We start from the raw sequence: 5,600 nt of genomic DNA, 5'->3' as shown, positions 1-5,600 counted from the left end.
ATACTCACACACATACACACACTCACACACACACTCTCACACACACTCACACACACTCACACACACACACACTCACACACACACACTCACACACACACTCTCACACACACTCACACACTCACACACATACACACACTCACACACACACTCACAAACACACACTCACACACACATAGACATACACTCACACACACACTCACACACACATACACACACATAGACATACACTCACACACACACTCACACACACACTCACACACACAGTCACACGCATACACACACTCACACACACACTCACACACACACTCACACACACACATACACACACTCACACACACACTCACACACACACACTCACACACACACTCACACACTGTAAGATATGCACATGTGTGTGAACAACCCCTCACATATAATACATAGGTTTAAAAGATCTTTTAAATAGGGATACACTTTTAAGATTGACAGGGAGCCACATGAGTGAAGAGCCCTGGCCCTGAGCTGCAGTCTTTTTACATAATATAAATAAAGAAAGGGCTGGTTACTAAAGGCCATAGTTTGGGTAGTTCTCCATTTTGACAGATTAGGTCATATATCATCTTTTCCTATGTACCTGTCCCTTCCTGTAATGCATCTGATTTTAATTCTATGCATGGCCCATTATGCATAGGCATAAGATAGTAAATAGTACATCCTTGCAAAAAGTTCATTTGAAGGGCACAGTCAATGCTGATCAGTGATGGAAATGGGTTCCGAGGTTGCTAAGCACAACAATTGTTTTGAGGTGTGTGTGTCGGAGTGGGGGGTAGGACATGCAGGTAAAAAAGACTTCTGCATACAGTAGTAGAAGATGAAGGTGTGCATAGCATATACCATGGTTACAGGCTGCTTCCGATCCATTCAGGTGCTCTGAGAAAGAGAGATACAGGAATACAGGAACCAAGTCTATCACGTTACAGTCTCTAAATCTGTGCTACCTACTAAGCAGTCGTCAGCCATACTTATGCAAATAAAATAAAAACCTAAGTTCAAAAAAGATAAAACTCTCAGTTCCTTGACTGGGGAAGCCATCTCCCCGTGCTCAATGGCCTCACGTGGCTAGCAGTTCTCTTGGGTAGCGCAGATGTAGGACAATTCCATCACCAAGGCAATAGAGTTGGACAGAGCTTGACATTTTTATCTTCTCTGAATATTCACCAGACTGGATTAATACTTATACATGTAAGAAAGAAAAGGACCCCTCTAATCTTAACTCTACTGTCATCCAGAAACAAAAAATTCAGAGTAACAGAGAGTTGATTTTTTTAGGTTTATCATACTAGAGACTGTCTTTTACCTGAACATGAGTCTGAAGACTGAAGACCAGTTGGATTATCCTTGAGATAACATAGTCGTGAACAGACTTGTATACACATGATTACTTTCAAAGTGTTCAAGAAACTTCGAAGAATCAACTAGCTAGACAAACACTTAAAGACAAACATTGGGTTTTGATTCGATACAACAGTGCTGGAAGAATTTGGCTAGGGGGAGCCTTGGGGCACAGAATCTGCTTTTATTCAGGGACATCAAGATTCTTTCTGTTTCTGTTTGGCTGCTTGGTGAGGTCGCCATTGAGACATCGGAAAAAATACTGGTTTGGTTCAGTGGCTCTGTGGAGTTGCAGGCTGGATTAGTGACACCAAGGTTTCTTTATGGCAGCCGTGGAAGGCTGTGGACTGCTAAGTCACACCCAGTGATCTGTGTAAACTCCGCTTCAAGAACATTTCTTCTGGAAAAAGAAAAGGAAAGAAAGGAAAGATAACCACATTTACCTCTATTATCTTTGAGAATAATGTTTTAGTTGAGTGGCTGTTTCCAAGTGTTGTCAAGGTCCTAGCCGGAACTTGAAGACAAAGCTCCTAATACAGCTTACAATTGTGGAATTGGAAAAAAAATTGGAGCAGAAGTGTCTCCTCTATCATTAGCACCCCAGCTTTTGAAAAGGCCAGTTAAAATAAAGAATAAATATTCAATGATGACATTTAACCAAAAAAAGCATGCTTACTTTGGATTAGTACTTTGGATCACAACTATGGTTGTGAGGAAGCCTCCCATCAGCAAGAATTTATCCAGTGTAAATTACATCCTACAACTGGGAGTTCTTGATTCTATAATTGTTTACAACTATTACTTCGGCACTCTATATTCTGAGCATCATTGGATTATTTTACTGGCTGATGGAGCCTTTCTGTTTGTTTATAGTCCATCCACTTTTGGTCATGCTAAAATACTACATTGCCAGTGGACAATCAAAACCATTTGTATATGGAATATGAGAGAACATGGGTTCGAGGCTTTTTCCAATATGCAGGATAGCTATTGAACTCAAATGTTTAGATATTTGGGATTTTATGAATTGAACAAAATATATGTTTGGGTAAGTTTTCATTATCCTTGGTTTTCTCTCAAGTTCAATAGCATCGAAAAGATTCAGTGAAGACCCAGGCTCCAAAAATAAGGTGAGGAGTGATGGAGGAAGCCATCTGACTTTGACATATGGTCTCTACAACAATCACACATGGGCAAGCACACACACACACACACACACACACGTATAATAACACACAAAATGAAGGAAGGAAAAGAAGAAGGGAGGGAGGAAAGAGAAAAGATGAATGGCTGAGGGCGAAGATTCTGTAGCATTTTCAGTAAGATAATTATTTTTCTTCTTGGACCTGGCTGAGCAGCATGGGTCATTCACAATGCCTGGCACACATTCAATGGTTGAACCTTTCTTAGGTTTTATGACAAACAAACTTACCCTATAGCAGCTGGGGTAGGGATGGAAGGTTCAGAGGGTTTGGAAGATAGCATTAACTTCAAGATAACGACTGGTAGACTAATGAATGCCACAGAAGTTCCATCTTAAGTAGACAGTGGTATGTGTGATTATTTTTTACCATAATGTTTTCTTCATATAGAAAAAAATGTGACAATTATATAATGGGATGTTCTCATTTTAGAAGAACATAAAATCTGTTTCCAGAGATATTGAAGAGAATACAAAATATTGTCTTATATGCCCTGCAACATTGTATTTCAGGCTAGATATTTAAAATAAACCAAAGTAGCAGCATTATAGTTTGATTTCCCTCCAACCATTGCTGTGAGGAAATTGACTTAGGGGTTTGGTGTAGGGAAGGAAACAGTACAGCAAAAAGGAAACATCCCAGTTTATGTCACTTATTCGAACAGAGGTAAGTGTATAGGGATGGTCATATGTGCGTCTATCATTAAAAAATGCCCTATTTGTATATTTCTAAATGTAGCTAAAACTTGATATAAAATATGCATATCCAAGATTCAGAACCATTTTGAATTGCTTTGACCTAAAACATAGACATGTTGTGTCTGGAAATAAAACTCTCCATAACTCATGCAAAATCTGGACATATTTCTATGAACATTTTGGTGCATGTATTTCTTCGAACTTGGTGGTGACCATTCTGAGTACAAAGGTGTAAATTATATGCAATAGCTCTGGAATCTTTTCATCAAAGCGAAGTGATCTCCAGCTCACTTGAATAATTCTCCATGTCGGGTATGTCTATTTGCTCTTCCAGATCTACTCTGTAGCCTGGTTTATAGGAAGGTCATCTCCAATTCACGTCAATGAACTTCTTTGCATTCTGGATTCTAGTTGGTGTACGCATTAGGAAGAAGATTAGGTGGCCAAAGATAACCTAGGGGTGTCGGTTCTGTCTCTGTTAGCTTGACACAAAGCCACAGCACATGGGAGATAACGACCACCGCCTCTCTTTGCATAAAGGTCAATTGCTGTATTATTTTTCTTTTCAATTACTTTTTTTTTTTTAAAACGTCATCTATTTTTATTGTATGAACACTTTGCCTGCTTGTATGTCTCCTTGGTGCTCGTGGAGATCAGAAGAGAATACAAATCCCCTGGCACAGGAGTTATAGACAGCTGTGAGCCACTGTGTGGGTGTTTGGAACTGAACCCGTGTTTTTTTGTTTTTTTTTTTTTTTGCATGAGCAATCAGTGCTCTTAACCTCTGAGCCATCTCTCGGGCGCCATATCACTTTTCTTGATGTTGTGATAACATCGCTGAAAAGAGAAACTTAATGGGGGAAGGACTCGTTTTGGTTTCTGATTGGGGGTCCCAGTCTATCACGGTGGGGGAAGCATGGCGGCTGCTCACAGCCCGTCCACTGCCAGGAAGCAAAGAAAGATGAATGCCGTGCTCAGTTCACGCCCTCCTTTCTATTCTGCCAGGGACCCAGTCCATGGAACGGCGTTGCTCTCATTTAGTGTGTGATTTTCCTCTTCAAGGCAATCTATAAACCTCCTCACAGATGTGCCTAGATGTTGGTCTCCGAGGTAATTCTTGAACCTGTCAGCTTGACAGTCAATATTAAATATCATCACCACCACCACACTAATCCACTTGTCCACACTCTGCTTGCTTTTGTTAATTAAGTTCTTCTCAATTGTCAGTTCTAATTGTGCCATCTCTTTTCTGATTCTCTCATTATTAATATAACACATCGAGCCGATTTGTAAATCTAAACTGTCTATGTTTTGCTACATAAAAATATATTGATTTCTACTGAATCCTTGTTTAGGAAGACTGTATTATCTTTAATTATTTATTTCAAAATGAAAAAAATTAACGACAGGACTTTACACTGTGAAATAAAACACAACAACTATACAGCAATAAATTCAGAAAAACTCAGTATTTCAAGAATTAGCAAATTAACTTTGCTTCCACTTGGTCTCTCACTTATTTTGTTAGAGCTGAGTGACAACATATGTACACAGATTCTTTGGCAGTCTTCATTTATTGAAGCTAATCGGGCATGGTTGCACACACCTGTAATCCTAGCACTGCAAAAGCCAAGGACAAGAGACGGAATCGGAGGCTACTCTTGAGCCCTGTAGCAAGACTTTGTCTCAAAACAAAACAAAGAAAAAAAGACCATCTAAGCGAGAACCCAGATGCCAGTGATGTGATGTCTGGTGCTGGCTTTCTGACTCTAGAAAGCATCTTTTGGCCATGTTCTCCGAGGGTGTAAAGGACAAGCTTTCTTTGGATTCCTTCGAAAAGGTCTTGACCCCATCCTTAGGGCTCCACCATTAGGCTGTGGGGGCTAGGATTTAAGCACAGTGTCTCACCTCTGTTTATCAGAATAAACTGGAATGAATGTAATTTTGGACTAAGGAAAGCCACTGTGACTTTCTTCTCTGTGTCTCAGTGATGGATTCCTGAGAGCCTGGAAGCCGTGTCAGGAGCCTATTTAGCTCACTGAGTAAGTAGTTTGGGGCCTGTTTTTCAGAAACCGCTGAGTACAATCTCATGAGCTAAACCGCTCCTGACTGAGACCCTGTGGGAGATGCCTGTTTTCCACTGCCTTCTGTGGTAAGTTTTAAAGCTTTAGAGGATGCTGCTGTGGCAGAGGACCTGGTACTTTATAGCACTGGTTTCAAATATGAGGCACTGAGCAAAGATCCCAACTCAAAACAATTGGCAAATGATGGATACATAGAAAATAGACCCTTAAGAGAACTTAAATGGGGGGCTGGAGAGATGGCTCAG

This window comes from Microtus ochrogaster, linkage group LG7_11, assembly GCF_000317375.1.
Source record: "Microtus ochrogaster isolate Prairie Vole_2 linkage group LG7_11, MicOch1.0, whole genome shotgun sequence".
Taxonomy (NCBI): Eukaryota; Metazoa; Chordata; class Mammalia; order Rodentia; family Cricetidae; genus Microtus; species Microtus ochrogaster.
The sequence above is the reverse complement of the archived record's forward strand: the minus strand, read 5'-3'. Positions refer to the sequence as shown.